At 46.2% G+C, this 22,953-nt stretch overlaps 1 protein-coding gene across 1 annotated transcript in view; it reads right to left on the bottom strand.

The window, feature by feature from the left end:
• Window positions 1-22,953, bottom strand: part of ADAM12 (ADAM metallopeptidase domain 12) — a 1,097,024-nt gene that overhangs the window by 602,237 nt on the left and 471,834 nt on the right. The window lies entirely within an intron of this gene.

The following is a 22,953-nucleotide window of genomic DNA, read 5'->3' on the forward strand; positions in this document are numbered from 1 at the left end:
AATGTCCTTATTCAAATGAAACTCTGAAACCACCTTAGGAAGGAAGGATGGATTCGGACGAAGAACAACCTTATCCCTATGATCCACCAGATATGGGGAACGACAGGATAATGCAGCCAGTTCTGACACCCTGCGTGCAGAAGTGATAGCCCCCAAGAAGGCCACCTTCTGGGATAAAGTAAGCAAGGGAATCTCCCTGATATTTTCAAAGAGAGGTTTCCGAAGAACCGACAGCACCAAATTAAGATCCCAGGACGGTAAGGGTACTCGCACTGGTTGAGCCAGGTGTCGCACCCCCTGGATGAAATTCCGCACCAAGGAATGAATAGCCAAAAGCTTCTGAAAGAAGATTGCTAATGCTGAAACCTGACCCTTGATAGCACTCAAGGCCAGCTTCTGCTCAACCCCCTGTTGCAGAAAAGCCAAGATTCGGTTCACCGAATAAGAACGTGGAGGAAACCCAAGAGATTCACACCACGCGATATAAGACTTCCCTGTGCGATGATAGATCTTTCTGGAAGTCGCTTTCCTCGCTTTAATTAGAGTAGGAATAACTGAAGTTGACAACCCCTTGTCCTTCAGCACCTGGGTCTCAATAGCCAGGCCGTTAAAGCCAGCGATCGTAGAGCAGGATGGAAGATCGGTCCCTGCGACAGCAGATCCTCCCTGAGAGGAAGTCGCCAAGGCAAGTCTGCGACCAGCCTGACCAGGTCGGCGTACCAGGCCCGACTAGGCCAGTCCAGAACTACCAGGATAACTGGGATTCCCTCCACCTCTATCCTGCGAAGAAGCTTCGGCAGCAACTTGAGAGGAGGGAAGGCATACAGTAGCTGATACTGCCCCCACGGGGCGATCAGCGCGTCTGCGGCGTCTGCTAGAGGATCGCGGGAGCGAGTCACAAGACCTCCGCACTTTCCTGTTGAGCCGAGATGCCAACAGATCCACATTCGGGGGGCCCCAACGAAGGCACAGTTGGTGGAATACCTCTGGATGAAGAGACCATTCCCCTTGATCCAGAATCTGACGGCTGAGATAATCTGCCTACCAATTTTTCACCCCCCGGTATGAACACCGCGGAGAGAGCGGGAACAAATTGTTCCTCACAACGAAGAATGCTGGCCACTTCTATGGCCGCCAGGACACTCTTGGTGCCCCCTTGATGATTGACATAAGCCACTGCTGTGGCATTGTCCGACTGGATCCGAACCGGGCTGCCCTGGAGCTGCTCGGTCGAGTGAATCAAACAAAGTTTGATCGCTCTCAGTTCTAATACATTTATCGGTAACCTGGACTCTTCCAGGGACCAAAGCCCCTGCGCAAATAATTTGCAGAGAATTCCTCCCCACCCGGATAGACTGGCATCCGTGGTGACAATCGTCCAGTATATTGGAAGAAATGACTTCCCCTGGCTGAGCATCGGAGACCGAAGCCACCAGACCAGAGACTCCCTGGTCCGCTCGCTCAGTCGGATCCGATTGTCTAGGGAATCTGGATTCCGATTCCATTTGAGAAGAATCTCTTTTTGAAGGATTTGGGTATGGGACTGGGCAAATGGTACTGCTTCGAAGGAAGCCACCATCAAACCCAGGACCCTCATGCAAGTTCGAAGAGAAGGCCAGTTGTCGGATAGTAACAACTGAATTGTCGATTGAATCTTCCGGAGTTTCCCCGCCGGAAGAAATACTTTAGCCCTGGATGTGTCAAAATTAGACCCAGATATTCCAGCCTCCTGGTGGGAACCAGAGATGACTTCTGCAGGTTCACCAGCCACCTGAACTCTTGCCAAGAGATCATGGTGATCTCCAAGTTTAGCAACAGAGTCTGCGGAGACTCCGCACGGAGCAGAAGATCGTCTAGGTAACCTAGAATCGCTATGCCTCGTGGTCGCAACAGCGCCAAAACTGGGGCCAACAACTTTGTGAAGACCCGGGGAGCCGAGGCGAGACCAAAGGGTAACACCACAAACTGATAATGGTTCTCCTCTACGGAAAAACGCAGGAAACGCTGATGTCCTGCGTAAATGGGAATGTGAAGATAGATATCCTTGATGTCTATGGACGCTAGAAACTTCCCCTGACGCAGGGAGGCTGCTACTGTGCGAATGGACTCCATCTTGAATTTTTGTACCTTGACAAAAAGATTGAGTGCTCTTAAGTCCAGAATTGGACGCACCTCTCTTTTCTGGGTATTGTGAAAAGGTTCGAATAAAACCCTTGAAAACCCTCTGTCCAAGGAACGTGGACCACCACTCCTTGTTGCATTAAATCCGTGACCGCCCCCCGCAAAGCCTCTAGGCGATCCGGGGATAGTCGGATATTGGAAGGGAAGAATCGCACCGGTGGGAGTGATTGAAACTCGATCTTGTAACCTGACCATATGACTTTGCGAACCCACTTGTCCAGGATTCTGGAAAGCCATGGATCCGGAAACCAGCGAAGACGTCCCCCCCACCCCAGGTATGGGTGGGGGCGCACCTTCAGGCTTTAGTAGTCTTATTTTCAGGTCTGGCAGAGCCGGACTTTTGTTTGCCCGACCAGCGCCCCTTGAAACCTCCTGAAGGAGTTTTGGAGGGCTTTGCTTTATCGCCCGCGGAGCGAAAAAATTTCTTATGAGCGGAAAAGGAAGGCCCCCGTCTCTGACGAGGTCCTTTACCCTTAGTACTTTGTGGCAAAAAAGTGCTCTTGCCTCCAGTGAGATCCTTGATAATCTTATCTAAGTTGGCCCCAAATAGGCGCTCCCCCTGAAAGGGGAGATTAGCCAAAGCTTTTTTGGAACCTTGGTCCGCCGACCAACACTTTAGCCACAGTGTACGCCTGAGGACCACTGCTGAAATTGAAGCCCGCCCCAACAATGGAGTGGCGTCTAGAGCAGCGTCACAGACAAACTGTAGCCCTTGTATCATCTGCTCCAGCAGATCTGATATCGCCTTGGGGATGCTTCTCCCCTCTAAGTCCCGGCGTAACCACTTGGTCCATTTTGTCAATGTTTGTGAAACCAAACCAATTGCAATCACTGGTCTAAAGCTGACCCAATCAGGGAAAAGATGGCGCGAGACATCGCTTCCACCTTACGATCCACTGGATCCTTAAAGGACGGGGCGTCCTCCAATGGGATAACCGTAGCTTTGTTCAATCTGGAAATTGGTGAATCCACCACAGGTGGTACTGTCCATTTCTTGAGGAAGGATTCCTCGAAAGAATAACGCTTAATAATGCGTTTGGAAATAGCAGGGGTTCGTTTAGGATGACCCCATTCTTCCTTAATTACATTACCAAAACATTTGGGCAAGGGAAAAACTTTCGCCATTTTGGTCCGTTTATTAGTACCAAAAGGGATCTCAGTCTCAGCTACTTCCGACTGTGTAACCTGAAGTCTTAAGGTTTCCCGGACAGATATAATTAGTGCGTTCACCAACGCTTCCTCTTGGGCTATGGTGGATGCCGAAACATCCTCCTCACTGTCTGAGGAGACAGTACCCGAGACACCAGCCCCAGATGAGGGACCTGCACCTGCAGTGACAGGCTCAGATTCTGAATCTGAAGTTTCAGATGAAATAGGGGTAGGCGGGGGTCGCTTCCTTGCACCCTGTCCCTGACAGGCCACTTCCACCCGGGATACAAAAGACTCCAAAACCGCTGATAATGCATCAATAGTAAGTGGGGAACTGGAGGGTCCTGCAGCCACCTCGAGGGGATCAGGTGGAGATACATGTGTGGCAGGGTCCATGTTAATCCAGGACACTTTGCCAGTAAAAAATTTGAAAAATAAAACTACTTTTTTTTTTTCTGTAATCCCCCAGCGCAATAGCGCCCCTCAGCATACCTGCTTTGGACCCCCACAGAGAGAGAGAGCCCAAGGGCTCACCACCTGATGCAGAGAATTTTCTACCAAACTGCTTTCAGAGTTGTCCTATGCAGACTAGGAAGTCCTGTGATAGCTTTCCCGGGTAAAGGAAGTGGCTCCGCCCCCTTTACACGCCTTCCGGTGCTCCCAGCTACTCCTCGAGGTAGCTGGGTACATCAAACATGGCCGCCCCCATGCAGGAGACACCAGGCTACGGCAAAATGGCGGCCTGCGTGACCTGCGGGGCGGCCTCTGTAGACAATGCAGTCCGTGGCGTGCGGTCTACAGCAAGATGGCGGCAGACTGCCGATCTGTGTGTGGCTCCTCCGGAGGATTAGCGGCGGCCTGCGGACGGCTTATGAAAGGCTGGCGGCGGCCTGTAAGTGCGGCCTGCGGAAGGATGGCGATAGCCTCTGCATCCCTCTGTATAAGGTAGGTGCTTGCCCCTTACCTAAATGCCAGTATTCTATGTTTCAAATAGTCAGCCGAACCAAGCCTGCTGGAGTGTCAGCTCCCAAACCAAGGCTGCTGGAACGTCAGCTCCCAAACCAAGCCTGCTGGAGTGTCAGCTCCCAAACCAAGCCTGCTGGAGTGTCAGCTCCCAAACCAAGGCTGCTGGAATGTCAGCTCCCAAACCAAGCCTGCTGGAGTGTCAGCTCCCAAACCAAGGCTGCTGGAACGTCAGCTCCCAAACCAAGTCACACTATCACAGGGAGATTTGTGAACATGTCATAGGATAGAGGGGGAACCTTAATATAAAAAAAAAAGGTCCGACCATTTACAGAGGGGCCCGTATCCCAAAAACCCGACAGGGGGGAAGGGGGAACATCTACTCACCATACCGGAACTGACGGGCACCCCCTCTTAACAGAACCCCTCTCCACCGAGGTGGGGGGCTGTCGACCAATATGGACGCCGTGACTCTGCTGGTCATTGGCGTCCAGGCAAGACGTTTAACTCGCAGGGTCAGTCCCCGTCCAGTGGGACTATGTCGCGGCCGACCCAGCGCGGAGCTATGGCCTGCACGCTCTCGTAGGCCGGCTGGGGTGACCACTGGATCTCAACATCCAGCCCGTCGCCCAGATCCGGCGTGATTTGCTTGAAGATCTCACAGGAAAACTGGAGAAAAAAGCTACCTAAAAAAGAAAAAAATTTCTAAAAGAAATCTTGCCAGGACCAAAGATCCCAGCAAGGAACTTAGGTCCTTACTCCTGACTAGACAGAAAAAAACTGATTTCCTGTAGCAGAGAGGAAGAGGATATACCCTCTGGGACTGCCCCTAAGGTGGGGCCAGAACGTTTTCTTCTGCCTAGTGTCCTACTCTTGTAGAGGGCAGTATAACCCAATTTGATATTAATCCAAGAGGACTACGTCTGTCAATGAGCTACAGAGAAATGTGCTTATCTTAATGTGATCAGCATGAACAAAGAGGGGTAACAGCGATGTGTGGAGGATAAAAGAGTGAAAGGGAAAGAAAGTGTGTATTTTACTGGGTTGTAATACCGCAAATAAGACCTGTGTAACTGATATGTCAGAGTATAAAATTGTATGTGCTATATAGCATAGGTAATGACATAATCAAAAGGTAAATGTATATTGAAATATATTCAAGCGGTGCAAGTATGAGAACCCAGAAAAATAAATAAATGGTAGGAGATCCCACAATTGGGGGTCTTGTAACCTTGAAAAAGGGGAGAGGGAACAAAGAAAGAAAGAAAAGAAAGAAAAAGGAGGGCGGTGACTTAAGTCTCCTGGACTAGGACAAGGAGGAAATGAACAAAGATAGTGAGGGATGAATGAACAATTGGCAGGCTGTGTGATAGGGTGAGACACAAAATTACAAAAGGCAGCATCAAGGAGTGCCATACTGAAGTATTTGAGTGTGTTGCATCCAAGCCGTTCCTCACCTGAGAGCCCACGTTCGATGCTGGTGGGTCCTGTTCCTAACGCCATGTGATGGTTTAGGCAAGCACACGCCAACAGCACGTGCTCATTCAGTGGAAGCAGCCAGGAATTGGCCAACAATCACAGCCAAGGATAGTAATCTCTGCATATAGATGCGGACGCCACAGGTGCGGTGAGTACACATGAATAGCAGGACCATGGCACCGATATATGGGTGGCTATAAGCCCCCTAGGGGGGGTGGGGACAGCAGGAGAAAGAAAACTTTCCCCAAAATATATCGCAGCTCCCGGTTCAGGCAATGCACCACCACCAGAGGGATAGAAACCAATCAGTGTCACGTACCTGGTCAGTGAGCCTGACGTGTAGAGTAGAGCCTCTCGTACAGCACCATCTCGGGGGTTACTGATAAGGAGACAACAGCCACAAGAGCACGGAGACGTAGGAGCGCCTGCAATCAGTCTAGTAATCTGCGTGGCAGCAATCAGCAGGAGAATGTGCAGCAGACAGGCTGGTGGTAAGTATGTTGGCACAGAGCTTGGCAGACTGAAGAAGCAGCTGAAGTAGACTGGAAGTGCAGGTGCAGAGTCAGATGACCTGGGTCGGTAATGTTCAGGTAGATCGAGCAGAAACAGCAGGCAGAAGAATCCAAAAACAAGCCAAGGTCGGGGTTTTAACCAGACAAACGTAAGTCAGGAGAAACCAGATCAGAATCAGATATCAGCACAGGGAACAGGAAGAATACAAGAAGCTGCAGACCAAACAGCAACAAGTCCATACTGCAGCCAGTTTAAAAAACCCGTCTGGCGCCAGCATTAGTGACAGGCACACACACGTGTGTGCGTTTGCGAGTGCGAGTTTGCCTCTGCACATTCCCTGGTCCACAACCATGTCATTTTGCCTGAACAGTTGCTGGCTTGCGCATGCACGTATATATGTTCCGCGAACCTCCACCTGTATGGGCATGTCTTCCCTGACAATCAGCTTCTAACCTCATGAAAGAAGAAAACGATCGCACACCACCATGGAAATGGGTAGTGAACAAGCACGTAGCAGTCGTGTGAAACGCGTCTACTGTCCTGCCCTGCTGTACCTTGTACCACTTATGTGAATAAAGGAACTTTTATTCATTGGATTCTGTGGTGGTGTGCGACCATTATATACTTTCATGCTTCTGGTGGCGAGCCGAGGTTCAACACCCACCTTGAATCGTGGACTTTGACTAGCCTGAGCGCTGTTATCTCTCTTCATTGTTCAGCTTCTAACCTCAGCTTGTTCAATTAAGCTTTGGCAATAAAACCTGGAAGCTGATTGGTTTCTATGCAGAAGTAAGCCTGAGTTTGAATTCTCCAGCTTTAGTAAATAAACCCTATTGCTATGCTCCCCGCAGTTCTGGGAAGTAAAGCACACAGATCTCTCCAGTGAAGATTCCAAGAGTTATAATAAATCATTAGCTCATTTAATATTTTGGGTGGACTAATCCTTTAAAAATATTTTACTATCATATGCAAACTGTAGAATAAAAATGAACACATTACTGTACAACTAATGATTTCTGCAACCAAAGGCCTAGACAGCCATATGCAACGCAACAAAAGGGAGCAATGGAACACATTCCAGCATCCCCAACAATGCTTTGTTTATGTAGAATAGCTAAGTAGAGAAAATAATGGGGACACGTGAGCTTCAGATCATATTGTTCTTCCCTTTTCTATGAAGAAAGGGTAACAAACCTTGCTTCCCCGATTATCAGCATTCTGTCTTCAATCAGAGAAGCAAATGGCCACATTTTGATTTGCTTTATTATTTCATCACATAAAAAAGTCAAATCATATTGTAATATGATTATTATCCTTTGTTCTGAACAGCAAATGATACATTATGAATAATAAAAGAGTATATTGTAACAAACGTGATCAAAAGTCACTATACTTTTAGGACATACTCCCAGTCTTGTCTTCTAGTATAGATACGGCACTTCCTATATAGTATATTCACAGCATAGGATGCATTACTCACAGTAAAAAAAATAGGCTGGTTTCCATTACTCATGCAGAGTACTAAGACAAAATTCCATCTAAGTCTAAAAAAGTCAATTTTGCAGATATATAAACATTTTTTACCAGACTGAGTATGTATGTACCAATTCAAATTTCATGAATTTTAAAAGAAAAACCCTGTCTTCTTTAACCACTTGCCGACCGCTCACTGAGCTGGTACTGCGGCAAAGTGGCTCGTTATCGTCCAGCGACGTAGACCTATGTCGCTGGACAACGCCCCCACTTGGCAGCGCGCGCCGCCGGAAGCTCGCTCCCACTGTATTCAGACACAGCAGGAGTCAAGCCAGAGGAGGAGAGGCAGTGATCACTGCCGCTCTTCCCCGATCGTCGGGGATCAAATGAGGAAATCCGCCCACTTGTGTAAACAAAGCGGGCAGATCTCCTCTGTGACAGACAGTCACAGATTACAGGATTCAGCATAGCTGAACCTGCGATCAGTGTCTGTGTCACACAATCCCCTCCCCCCACACGCGGCGGTAAGCATGAGGCATACATTTCACCCCTTGATCACCAATAAAGTTAACCCCTTCCCTGCCAGTGTCATTATTACAGTAACAGTGCATATTTATAGCACTGATTACTGTAGTAATGTCACTGGTACCCCCAAAAGTATCAAAAATGTCAGTTAGGGGTCCGATCTGTCCACCGCAATGTCTCAGTCCGGCAAAAAAAAAAAAAAACACAGATTGCCGCCATTACTAGTAATAAAAAGGACAAATCTTTCCCGTAGTTAGTAAACGCGATAACTTTTGCGCAAACCAATCAAAATACGCTTATTATGATTTTTTTTACCAAAAATATGTAGCAGAAAAATTGCCCTAAAATGTTAAAAAATTTTGATTTTTAAGTTTTTTTTGGGAATGTTATATATCAGAATGTGAAAAATATTGTGTTTTTTTTTTTTCAAAATTGTCGCTCTTTTTTTCAAAAATTAAAAATCGCACAGGTGATCAAATACCACCAAAAGAAAGCTATATTTGTGGGGAAAAAAAGGACATAAATTTAATTTAATTACAGCGTTGCATGACCGCGCAATTGTCCGTTAAAATAACGCAGTGCCGAATCGCAAAATATAGCCTGGTCAGGAATGGGGTAAAATCTTCCGGTCTTAAAGCGGTTACAAATTCGCTCATTGAGGATTTTTTTGTCAAAGACATGTAGCTAAATACATTTTGGCCTAAATATATGACAAAAATTGAATATATTGGATATTTTTTAACTGTCAAAGTAGAAAATGTCAAAATTTTCGCTCTTTTTTTATTAATATCGCTAAAAATGAAAAGCGCAGAGGTGATCAAATACCACCAAAAGGAAGCTCTGTTTGTGGGAAAAAAAGGACGTACATTTTGTTTGGGTATGGCATTACATGACCGCGCAATTGTCAGTTAAATTCGAGCAGGGTCAAGTTGCAAAAAGTGGCCTGGACGTAAAGCAGGAAAATCCTCCAGTGGTAAAGTGGTTAAACATGGTATTCACTAACCCACTGGCATCAACCAGAATAAACATTCACCAGTTTAGAACCATCAGAACAAAAAATCTCAGATTGCGATGAGCTACAAAAATTTTCATAAAAGCCCACTAACTTACAATCAGTCCAAATATTGCACTTTGAATGGTGCACACTAAGTGCCAAAAAAGCCAATTCCCTTTGCAGGAAAAAAGCGCTCCTGTGGAACATTTTGTGCATATGTTTATAGGCAGTATTTCAACCAAACCCCCCCCCCCCCCCGGCTAAATTTTCACTCCCAAATAAGCACAATGCATTACAAAACATATTCTCAAGTGACATTTTGAACAAAGAGCAATGTGAAAGTAGGCACTTTAGATAGCACACAGAGATCAGAGAGCTATGCCTTTCTACTCTTCAAGCATGAATTCAAAAATTAAGGAAATAATCCTGCTGATTTTGTTAAGGAGGCGGAGAGAATTGGAAGACAAGAGTTTTAGACGTCGATACTGGTCACATCCTATGATGTCCCAGCGGTTTTTTTTTCTGGATACTTTTCAAGCTTGCATGGGGAGCTGCAACAAAATTCAGATATATTTTGTAGTTTTACATGGATGTCCATTGCCATCTTTGAAAACTTCTGGAATGCCAACAACCCAGGCTCACCCGCATAGACACACAGCTGCGATGAGTGTGTCATCTCAGGAACAGCTCCTTCTTCACTTTGTAAAAATAAAGATTTTTTTTTCACTACATATTATTTACATTTTTTATATAAACGATCATGTTTTTTTTTTTCTTTTTTTTCCATTGTTATCTCTGCTTTCACAGTTTAGTAGTTTGTAAGGCAGAGCTCAGTCCTTGGTAGCGTACAGAATTGTGTCTTACAAAGGACTGAACTCTGCCTTACAAAATATTGAATTCTGCCTTCTAGTTTGTAAGGCCCAGCTCAGTGTAACGCACAGAACTGCGTTCACAATTCAGTTATTTGTACATCAGAGTTCAGCACCGTTTCAAGGCAACCTCTTCCTCATGCAGCAATAACAGTAATCTCCTCCTTTCCCCCCCTCTCCCCCTCCCTCAACTCCCCTCTCCCCCTACCTCCCCAAATGAGGTTTCCCCTAGGGTGTGAAAAATCCTTGCACGAGCCCAGCATGAGCACAGAGGGACGGTGGTCCTTTACTTTCTTTTTCTTTTTATATTATTTATTTTATTTAAAATTATTTTTAACACTATCCCTTAAAAATGGTAAATCAAATATATATTTTTTTTCCTTAACGTTATTGCTAGCTCTCCTCTGCACTCAAAAACATCTGAGCAAACCACCTTCCCCCACATGTAAAAGCGATTCGATGGCTGTATAGCCACTCGGATCACTTTTACATTATAGAGCATCGCCAGCTGTGGAAAAAAAAAAAAACATACCAGGGTCATGCCTGCAGCTATGGTATAACCACGGAAACCTGAGGACATTCGGGTATGCCCTAAGAGTGACAAATGGGTAAATCAGCTGCTGAAAGTGCTTAGAAAATTGGGGGTTAATATAATTTAAGCCCCCAAATCAATATGCTGAATGTAAACTTGAGTTCTTATAAAGAAATTAAAAAATATGTTACATTGCTGGTCCCAACATATCACCTTTGAAGTGTTAAAGAAAAATGAATGATGCATATGAGCAGTAACTGCTCAATATTACTTTCAATGAACAATAAATAAAGTTGATAAACTGGGGAGACAACCAAAGTGATGAAGTAAATTGCAATTCAGACAAATGATACTCCAATTAGTGGATGGTGGTGATGGATGTTTGAAATTATATTCTAATTCCTTAAAGCTGTATTAATTTAGTTAGTTAAATGACAAAACAGCATTCAGTATTAGAAATATAATAATTGATGGGCTAATACAGTTGCAAAGGAGCTTACAGAACATTTTTGGATAGGGTTGGTAATAAATTTGCACAATTTCAATAACCTAGTGCAAAAAAAAATATGTGCTACCTGAAAAATGGAGGGTTAGCATGACAGCAGGCTCAGAATAACCTCAATAAATAGCTTTTTCTATTATACTTCTGGGCATGAAACAGTTTACAGAACATACTAATAAAGGTCAATATCCATGTCCTGCAAGTGGACAATCTGCTTGTTGCTCTGGAGGCTGCCTCCACCCTACTAAACTGTAGACATATACTGATCTTAAACATGGCTCGCATAGTTTGGAGGGAATCCAAAAACATAGATAGATGTACGCAGATTAATATAGACCTCCCATTATGGCGAAACCCAATGTTTGCCCACTTGAAACAACTCGTTGATTATCAGTTCTGGGAACTTAAAGAGATACATACCCTGGCAGACCTTTACAATATGGATCATATGTATTCCTTTGCTGACCTGCAATCTAAACATGACCGTGCACATACTTTGTTTTATAGGTACCTACAGCTGCGCCATGCGCTACAGGCACAATTTGGGACCTTAGGAAGCACTTTTTCTAGATACCCTATGATTGGGATCTTGCAGTCCCAGGGCCCCAAAGGATTATAGTCAGATATATACTCACATTTACTTAATGCCGGCTTAGGCACTGCCTCACTAACGGTTAGATCCAGATGGCAAGCAGTTATTCCCAATCTTTCCGACAAGAACTGGGAGGAGGCATGCTCATCCCTTTTATATGTATCACCAGAAGTCAACAATAAGTTACTCCAACTTTATATGATCCACCAATCTTACTTGACCCCAATTAGATTATATGCAATGCATTGCATGTCATCTTCTAACTGTACGAGATGTAATACCCCCAGAGCCGATTTCCTTCATGTCATATGGCAGTGCCCAGTGATAGCCAGGTTCTGGCAGAAAGTTACTGAAATATTGTCCTCGGTGCTATCTACACCTGTACCTTTGACTCCAGAGGTTTGCTTATTAGGTATCCTATGGCCCAGGTATCATAGAATTATGCTTAGGGAAACACTCTTTTGGCAAGGAAATTTGTCACCCTGAAGTAGATTCAACCTACTCCTCCCACTGTAAAGAAATGTTACTAGCTGTTAACCAAGGTTTGCCCTATGAAAAAGTTCTTTATGAACATAGAGGATGTCCAGGGAAATACAATAAGATTTGGGGTGGCTGGTGTTCTTCTACTCAAACTATCTGTTAACTGGGTAGGGATCCCGGTGTATTGCCTGGGAGAGGGGAGTGACTGACTATTTGGCTGAGACACTGGTATATGTGCCCCCATGTTTTTTCCTAGATTTAGCAGGATCACCACAGAAAGAAAAACACACCAAGTTTTGCAATTGTTTTATGGGTATTATCTTTATTTGACATTCTTGGATACGTGCCTGACTGCCTTCTGTAATACTTACTGTACTTGATCAAACGATATTTCTATACTAACGTGTTGGCACATTTTCTTCTGTTTTTGTTTTTTTTTTTGTGATTAATGTATGTTGTTTTTTTGCACACTTTGAAAAAAAAAAAAAAAGAGTTAAAAAAAAGGTCAACATTTTTGTAAATATTCTATTATATCTTTTCATGTGACAACACTGAAGAAATGACACTTTGCTACAGTGTAAAGTAGTGAGTGCACAGCTTGTATAACAGTGTGTAGCACCCTACAGGGCAGGGCTTCCAGATGTGCCTGCTGAGGGGAGAAGTATCCCCACTGGCTCCTGTGAGAGGCTTCTCATAGGGCAGTGTGGGAAGCCCAATCAGGGGACACATCCCAGCTTGTAACTAGGCAGGGCAGGGCAGGGCAATAACTGCACAGCATGAAGCAGATATCCTACAGAATGACCTGGACAAAATAACGGAGTGGGCAACGACATGGCAAATGAGGTTTAATGTGGAGAAGTGTAAGGTTTTGCACTTGGGGACTAAAAACATAAAAGCACAATACACGTAAGGGGGCTAACCCTTGGGGAATTAAAAAATGGAGAAAGATCTGGGAGTCTTGGTTGATGATAGATTAGGCAATAGCATGCAATGTCAAGCGGCAGCTGCCAATGCCAAAGCCAGCAGAATATTAGCATGCATAAAGAAAGGGATGTATTCCAGAGATAAGACTATAATCCTTCCACTTTATAAAACTCTGGTCCGACCACATCTGGAGTATTCTGTCCAGTTCTGGTCGCCAGTCCTCAGGAGGGATGTGTTGGAGCTGGAGAGAGTCCAGAGAAGGGCAACTAAACTGATTAGGGGATTGGAGGACCTTAATTATGAAGAGCGTCTGCAATCGCTTGATTTATTCTCCCTGGAGAAGAGACGCCTGAGGGGGGACATGATAGCAATTTATAAATATCTCAATGGGGATCTCGGCATAGAAAAACAGCTATTCAATCGAAGGGATTGCATGAGGACTTGAGGGCATACAATGCGATTAGAGGAGAAGCATTTTAACCTCAGGCAACGTGGGGGGTTCTTTACTGTTAGGGCTACAAGATTGTGGAATTCTCTACCACAAGAGATGGTTTCTGCGGGAAGTATGGTGGCTTTCAAAAGACTCTTAGACTTACATCTCAAGGATCAGAACATTCAGGGCTATGTGAGATGATTACAGCCACACACACCTATACAGATTGAACTGGATGGACTATTGTCTTTATTCAACCTCACCTACTATATGTAACTACATATATGTAACTACCCCAGAAGGCAGATTAGGCTGCAAAGGATTCTGGGAGTGGGTATAGGTTTGGGGGGGAAGTGTGTGGCACTGTGTCTTTGGCGGGAGCAAGATTCCCAGGAAGGAGAGTGCATCTGAGGAAGGTGGATGTCTCAGGGTGTCCCCTGAGTGTCCAGAGCGTGCTGAGTTGAGCCTGCGGAGAGAGAGAGGGGTCCAGTCTCAGGACAGCCTACACAGGTCGTGAGTACGGAGGATTGCCCCTGGGGGTCTGCCTGAAGTGAGAGGGGACCACTCCAGAAGAGGTTCTGGGGTTCAGTGTCAGCTAGCTGTAAAGGGGGTACCTAGATTGAGGACCCTGAAGCTACAGAGGGGGTACATAGTCAGTGTACCCTGAAGAGTTCAAAGTCAAAGGGGGCACCTGCAGTTTGGGCCCTGAATTGTATAGAGCGTGCCAGTTAAAGTGACAGCTATACAGAGTTCTACTACATACTGCCTCAAGCTGTGCCAGGCGGGGGGAAAGAATTCAGTGACTTTCACAGTACAACAGTTTCAGGAGTTCTACAGTTCTAAGTCTTGGATCTTCTGGACTATAAGTCAAGGATTCAGCATTTCTTTTGTTCTACAGTGTGTTCTCAGTGTCAGTGAGCTTTGGCTGGAGTCAAGGAAGCGCCAACGGACATTTCAGAAGTAAAGTCCCAATTGTAATTAGTTAAGCCTCAAAGAGTATCCCACTCATTCCCTTCTCCCATCCCCTAATTCCAATAAAAACCACAAACAAAGATGCCGGAGTTGTCGTTGCTTCAGTTGTCACACCTGGGGACTCAGCTCACATGGGCTGGTAAGGATTCCGGTACTAATGGCAGATCCACATCAGGCCATAGGCCTGGAAACCTTGCTACAAATGTAAATTTGCTGTCCCCTCAAAATAACTCAAGACACTTTTGTGAGATACTGTATATGTAGAGTAACGCACTAACACATCAGTTTGTAATGTTTTTTTTTTAATTTTATACAAAATAGCATAACATGCATTAATGTGCAAATGTTTATGCAATAAACATGTGTGAAGGGGCCTTATAGGATTACTCCACTTTTGTGGGATAAAAATAGCAAATAAAGAAAAAACAATTAAGCGTATACAATTGCGACACAAGTCATATTGTAATTCAATGTAATAAAAAATTACCTTTTCCTTATCAATCTGCGACTTCAGTAATTTTCTGAAAATGCAATGCAATATGGCTACCTGGAGTTGTTCTGTACACATAATCTGTACTCTCCCGGAGGAGGAGAAGAGATTTCAGGGGAAAGGTTGTGATGTATATAATTACTGGACGCCGCTGCACACCGTCATCCAAAGAGGATCTACCACCTTGTAACCCATCGCTTGTTTTCTTTACACGAAATGTGAGTTTTTTACTTTATGTTGGCTACAATAAATAAGCATTTTAAGCAGGATTACGCTATTGGTATCCTTTCTTTCCCCATATGACCACCATCCGGTGAGAGAGCCTATGAGACCCAAATTGGTTGCCCAGTTGGTTTCAAAGGATAATTGCCCGGATCTTATACCGGACTCTGCCTGTGAGACCCTCACGCCGTACGGCCTAGGGGTCCACACTGTCCGGTAAGTGGAATCACTTTTGGGGAGAGGAGTCACTTTTAGCATCGCACCACTGCAGCATGTGTTTGCCCTTCCAGCACCTGAGCACTTTTATTTGATTGATATCTGGAATCTTCACTGGCTACTTGCTGAGTCAATTGGGACTATTGATATTTTCATTCTATGTATTGCACACTTTTATGGACTATTCAATAGCACTATTTATGTATTTATTTAATTGTATTATTTATATCACTGGGTTGTAACCACCATTGGAGATTTATTTATATATTTATATATGTTTTGAATTACTTTTTGCAATTTTTATTGCACTTATCACTTTATTAGTTGGTTATACCAATTTTTGCGCTGTTTACACTTGGCACATTATCTCTTTGAATCATTTTGATTTATGCACAGCAGCACTTTTTTTGGTAATTTTATTAACATAGCGCGGCATTAATCTTTTGCACTACCTGGCTCCAGCTGCCTGTTTCATTAGCCCTCCTGGCTAATCTTCCACAGTCCTCCCAGACTAACTCTATACCCATCCCAGATTGCCACTTCTTAGTCCCTGGAAATTTCCTGGATGTGCTTGCTGGCTCCTGCTGTCTTCACACCTGCTCCTGAGCCACTAGACAGGACTCCTCCTTGTGTTTTCAGAGGATCCCTCCTGCACCCGAGCCCCAGGTCATCCCCCTGCCCCCCAGACTAGGGGGTTACCCTCAAGGGCCTCCAACAGCCTCCTCAGCAGTCCATCTCCAGCTTCTACCCGAACTCCACACTGCCCCTGCTGGGCTGACCCTGAGTATATATGAGGGGCCTGCCCCCTTTCAGTCCTACTGGGGATTGGCTGGTGCCCTCATGAATACTCCAGACAGCTTCTCCTAGACCCCTACTAGCTGCTTCTGGAATCTTCTCCAAGTTTCCAGCAAGCAGGTAGAGTCACCAGAGATGCTGCTACTGAGTCATCCAGCCTCCCCGATTCACTAAAACCCTGACCCAGATTTGAAACACAGGTTTGGCTGCCAGCCAAGCCAAACAATTGACTTACTTTACCCAAAAAAACTATTTACATTATTTACACTAGCACACCAAGCTAGAGGGTGCTACACAAAGAAAACATACAGCTGGTAGGTAACAAATACAAGCTATCTTTTCTTGTCAGCATTACAAAACAACATGTAATGAGGATAAGAAACATATAAATACACATGTCATTGGACTGTTTCTCTCACACAGGAAGAAGCCTTTCTCCACATTCATTATGGATGCTTTTCATAAACATCTTTTCTAATTAACACATGCTAATCAACTGCTTCCTTTCAGAACAAGACTAATCAATCCTTCATTTTCCTCTGCAGCTAATTATATTGTGTTGCCTTTTCCCAGAGGCAGTCTTTGCCTTCATGATAACGTTTGGGTTTTTTCCTTGTTGCCTCCAAAACTGTGTAGTCAGTGTACCAAGGCAGCAAACCTCTCAGCCGATATCATTGTCCCTCTGTTCTCAGCCTATGTTGCTATCCCTAGGTGCTCTCTCTCTCTGTACCACTTTTTCAGTAAGTCCTGTCATTTTCCAGTTCCCTTCAGCCTGTCCTGTCCCATTGTCCTTCACTGCCCTCGGTCTGCACTGTTGCCTCTCAATGCTGTTAGTCTGTCTCATCATCCTTTGGTGTTCCCAGTCTGTCCTGTCACCCCTCAGTGTTCTTAACCTGTCCTGTCATCTGTTAGTGAGCTTAGACTGTTCCATCACCCCTCAGTGCTCGTAACCTGTTCTGTCCCCCCTTAGTGCATTTAGACTTTCACGTTACCTTATAGTGCTCTTAGCCTGTTCCATTATCCCTCATTGCTCTATTCCTACTACACTGCCCTTCAGTGCTTTTATCCTGTCCCGTCGTCCCTTGATGCTTTCCCCCTGCACTGTCATCCTCTCATTGCTCTTAGACTACCCTTGATTCTCAGCCTGTGCCACCCTCTTGGTGCTCTTAGCCTTCACCATCTCTTTGGTGGTTTCATCCTAAATCACCTCCTAGGTGCTCTCAGTCTGTGCCATCCCCTTGGTGCACCCAGCGTGCACTACACCCTTAGTGCTCTCAGACTGTACCATAAACCGGAGTGCCCTCAGCCTGATCCACTCCCCTTGATGCTCCTAGCCTACATTGTCATCCCTCAGGGCTACCATCCTGTCGTATCAGTGCATCCATTCCTGCCCATGCAGAGACAAGAGATTAGACATGACTCTCAAAGCAGCAAAAATGGATTTTTGTAAAATCTTACTGTAAAATCCTTTTCTCTTAAGCTCATTGACAGACGTAGTCCTCGTTGATTAATAACAACTCGGGTTATACTGCCCTCTACAGGAGTAGGACTAGACAGGAAAGAAAACGTTCTGGCCACACCCTAGGGGCAGTCCCAGAGGGTATATCCTCTCACTTCCTGCTACAGCAAATCAGTTATGTCACAAAGCAGTGTTTAGAGAATTTAACCCAACCCAACTCAAAAACAGAGGGGCGGGTACTACGTCTGTCAATGAGCTTAAGAGAAAAGGATTTTACGGTAAGATTTTACAAAAATCCATTTTTCTCTGTCGCTCATTGACAGACGTAGTCCTCGTTGATTAATAACAACTCGGGACGTCCCAAAGCAGTACCACAAATGAGGGGTGGGATAACAGAAATCAAAATCCAGAAGGCCCAACCGGAGCCAACCAGAAGCATCAAGGACTCATCGAGTAAAAAGATGAGACCTAAGTGAAACACCCAACAAACCCTTGAGGTAGACCAACAGTCTCCTCAGATTGCGGCCTGCGGAACCTTGTGGCCAAAAGAGGCATCTGACGATGCCATCACATCAACTTTATAAAATGTTGTAAAGGTATGAACCGACGATCAAGTCATCGCCTTGAAAACCTGGATCGCTGACGCCTGATGGCGGAAGACCCAGGAGACACTAGGCGCCCGAGTAGAGTGCGCCTTAACAGGGAACGGAGGATTCCAACCCTTAATAGAATAAGCCTGTACCACCGTCTGACTGGTCCATCTAGATATGGTCGCGGCAGACACAGGCAACCCCCTTCAAGGGCTATCCGTGATCACAAAAAGTGAGTCCGTCTTACGAAAACAAGTTCGTAGTAGTCAAGTGTATCCTTCTGAACCCCATCCAAGGAGTGTAATGCAAACTCCCAAGGATGGCTAGTCTTAGGACACGGGGAAGGTAACACAATATTTTTATTCAGATGAAAACTCTGAAAACCACTTAGGAAGGAAGGATGGATCTGGAAGAAGAACCACCTTATCCCTATGAACCACCAGATATGGGGAACGTAAAGATAATGCGGCCAGTTCTGACACCCTGCGTGCAGAAGTAATGGCCACCAAGAAGGCCTTCTGGGATAATGTAAGCAAGGGAATCTCCCTAATATCTTCAAAGAGAAGTTTCTGAAGAACCGACCACACTAAATTAAGATCCCAGGCGGTAAGGGTGCGCGCACTGGCGGAGCCAGATGTCGCACCCCCTGGATGAAATTTCGCACCAAGGAATGATTAGCCAAAGGTTTCTGAAAGAAGATTGCTAACGCTGAAACCTGACCCTTGATAGTGCTCAAGGACAGTTTCTGCTCAACCCCTTGTTGCAGACAGACCAAGATTCGGGTCACCGAATAGGTATGTGGGGGAAATCCAAAAGATTCACACCACGCCATATAAGACTTCCATGTGCTGGAAGTCGCTTTCCTTGCTTTAACTAGAGGTAGGAATAACTGAAGCTGACACTCCCTTGTCCTTCAGTACCTGGGTCTCAATGGCCAGGCCATTAAGCCAGCGATTGTAAAGCAAGATGGAAGATCGGTCCCTGAGACCGCAAATCCTCCCTGAGAGGAAGTCTCCAAGAAGCGTCCGCGACTAGCCTCACCAAGTCGGCGTACCAGGCTCGACGAGGTCAGTCCGGAATTTCCAGAATAACTGGAATTCCCTCCACCTCTCTACTGCGAAGAAGTTCCCACAGTAACTTGAGAGGATGGAAGGCATGCCGTAGCTGATACTGCTCCCATGGGGCGATCAGCGTTTCTGCTGCGTCCGCTAGAGGATCGCGGGTGCGAGCTACAAACCTCCGCACCTTCCTGTTGAGCCAAGGTTTCCCACCCCCGGAGTGAACACTGCGGGGAGATCCGGAACAAACCGTTCCGTCCAATGAAAGATGCTAGTCGTTTCGATGGCCACCAGGACACTCTAAGTGCCCCTTTCTTGACATAAGTCACGACCGTGGCATAGTGCGATTGGATCCGAATCGGGCTGCTCTAGAGCTGCTCGGTCCAGTAAATCAGACAAAATCTGATCGCTCTCAGTTCCGATACCCTATTGGTAACCCGGATGCTATCGGAAGGAATGACTTCCCCTGGTTGAGCATCGGAGACTTCCTGGTCCGCTCGCTCAACTGACTCCGATTGTCCAGGAAATCGGAATTCTGATTCCATTAGAAAAAAATCTCCTTCAGGAGAATTCGGGTATGAGACTGGGTATACGGTACTGCCTCTAAGAAGGCCACCATCAGTCCCAGCCAATTGACGGACAGCAACATCCGAATCGTTGACTGAACCTTCTGGAGTTTCTCCGCAAGGAGAAACTTTCTTGCCCAGGATGTATCCAACATTAGGCCCAGATAGTTCAGTCTCCTGGTGGGAACCAGGGATGATCTTTGGGAAAGCGAAGAAAACGCTGATGTCCTGCGATGATGGGGATATAAGGATAGGCATCCTAAATGTCTATGGACGCCAGGAACTCCCCCTGATGCAGGGAGGCCACCACTGTTCGGATGGACTCCATCTTTCCCCAAGTCCAGAATTGGACGCACCTTGCCCTCTTTCCTGGGTATTGTGAACAGGTTCGAATAGAACCCCTGAAACCGTTCAATGTTAGAAGGGAAGAATCGTACCGGTGGAAGTGATCGAAACTCGATCCTGTATCCTGACCGTCTGACCTCGCGAACCCCTTAGTCCGGGGTTCTGGCAAGCCATGGATCCGGAAACCGGTGAAGACATCCCCCCACCCCAGAGATGGGTAGGGGCGCATCAGGCTGTATTCTTCAGGCTTGGCTGAGCCGGACTTTTTGTTTAGCCGACCAGCGCCCTTTGAAAAACCCTCTGAAGGGGCTTTGGAGGGTTTCGCCTTATCGCCCGCCCTCGCGGAACGAACAAACTCTTTATGAGCAGAAAGGGAAGGTCCTCGTTGGTTAAGAGGTCCTCTTTATCCTAACAGTCTGTGGCAAGACAGCAGGTGGTACCGTCTATCCTTTAAAGAGGGATTCCTCAAACGGATAGCGCCTAGCCATGCATTAGGAAATAACAGGGGTTCGTTTCAAAACGACCCCATTTGGGTAAAGGAAAATCCTTCGCCCTTTTGGTAGGCTAACAAGTACCAAAAAAGGAATTTCAGTCTCAGCTACCTCTGCCGGTGTAACCTCAAGACTAAAGGTTTCCCGGACGGACACAACTAGTGCATCCACCACTCTTGTGCTATGGCGGAGGCAGAAACGTTCTCCTCACTGCTGAGGAGACATTACCTGAGACAACAGCCCCATAAGAGGGACCTGCAGCTGCATTGACCAGCTCCGAATCCGTATCTGAAGTATCAGATAAAAAATAGGGGTAGGCGGGGGTCGCTTCTTGACCCCCGTCCCTGACAGGCCACCTCCACCCGGGATACCAAAGACTCCAAAACTGCCGATAATGCATTAAAAACAAGTGGGGTACTGGAGGGTCCTGCGGCCACCTTGAGGGGATCAGGTGGGGATACCTATGCGGCAGGGTCAATGATTATACAAGACATTTGCCAGCGACAAGAAATGACAAAGTAAAAAACTTTTTTTTTTTTTTGTTTTTTTGTATCCCCCAGTCGCAACAGCGCCCTTCAGTGTTACCTGCCTTTTTGGACCCCACAGAGAGAGAGAGAGACCCCAAGGCTCATCCCTGATGCACAGAAGTTTTCATCAGCTTGCTCAGTGCTGTCCTGTTACAGACAGGAAGTCTTTGGCCCTTTTTCCTGGGTAAAGGAGGCGGCTCCGCCCCTTAACACGCCTTCCGGCGCCTCCCCCTGGCTCCACGAGGTGTTTGGTCACCTCAAACATGGCCGCCCCCATGCTGGAGACACGAGGCTACGCCAATATGGCGGCCTCGTGTGCTCTGCAAGACAATGGCGGCGGCCTGTTAGGATAGCGGCGGCTTAGCAGCTGCCTGCGGGATGCTGTATTCGGCCTAGCGGCCTGCGGGAGTGCATCGGCCCCCCAAACTTCACCCTGGATGGTGATCAGCCTGGCCGGCGGTACCGGACCCCCGTCGGAAGGCAGCCTGCCCTTGCTGGAGGAATGCGATCTGGACTGCAGTTATACATGCATAGACATCGCCCTGTGAACACCTCTGACAGGAAGGATACCTTATGCTACCACAGTAATATTCTAGTACTGCCACTGACTTCAGTCATCTTTACAGTTTTGAAATGACATTAGATTGTCAGCTCCCAAACCAAGCCTCCTGGTTTCTTGTTCACAAAAATCACACTCAAATAGGGGGATCTGTGACATGTTATAGGATAGAGGGGAGACCCATCCTTACCATTTCAGAGAGGGGCCCGCGTTCACCACAAACCCGTCAGGGGGAAAAGGGGGAACATACTACTCACCATACCGGAACCAGGCGGGCGCCAACTCCTGAAAGTACCCCTCTCCACCGGGGTGGGAGGGCTGTCAACCAATACGGACGCCGTGACTCGTGGTCATTGGCGTTTAAGCGAGACGTTTAACTCGCAGGGTCAGTCCCCGTCCAGTGGGACTATGTCGCGGCTGACCCAGCGCGGAGCTATGGCCTGCACGCGCTCGTAGGCTGAACTGGGGTGACCACTGGATCTCAACATCCAGCCCGTCGCCCAGTTCCAGCTTTCTTGCTTGAAGATCTCACAGGAACACTGGAGAAAAAAGCTGTCTAAAAAATCTTTCTAAGAAAAAAATCCTGCCAGGACCAAAGATCCTAGCAAGGCATCTAGGTCCTTACTCCTAACTAGACAGAAAAAAACTGATTTGCTGTAGCAGGAAGTGAGAGGATATACCCTCTGGGACTGCCCCTAGGGTGTGGCCAGAACGTTTTCTTTCCTGTCTAGTCCTACTCCTGTAGAGGGCAGTATAACCCGAGTTGTTATTAATCAACGAGGACTACGTCTGTCAATGAGCGACAGAGAAATGTTTTTATCCCATGGCTTTCCATGAAGGAATCAAAGATACTGTAGGGATCTGCTGCACTTATTTGGCTGTCAGTGGCTTTGTTCCTTAAAGTGGTACGAAACCCAAAACCAAAAGTTGTATATATTGCAGCTAACTAATTAATAGGTATGATGGTTGCATCAGTTTTCTTTTTTTTTTACCTTTTTCCCCTCCATTTTAATCTGAAGATCTGGCCAGTAACACCCCTCCAAAATCATTAAGA

The sequence above is a fragment of the Pelophylax lessonae genome (genome assembly GCF_965119305.1).
Source record: "Pelophylax lessonae genome assembly, chromosome: 9".
In the NCBI taxonomy this organism is placed as follows: Eukaryota; Metazoa; Chordata; class Amphibia; order Anura; family Ranidae; genus Pelophylax; species Pelophylax lessonae.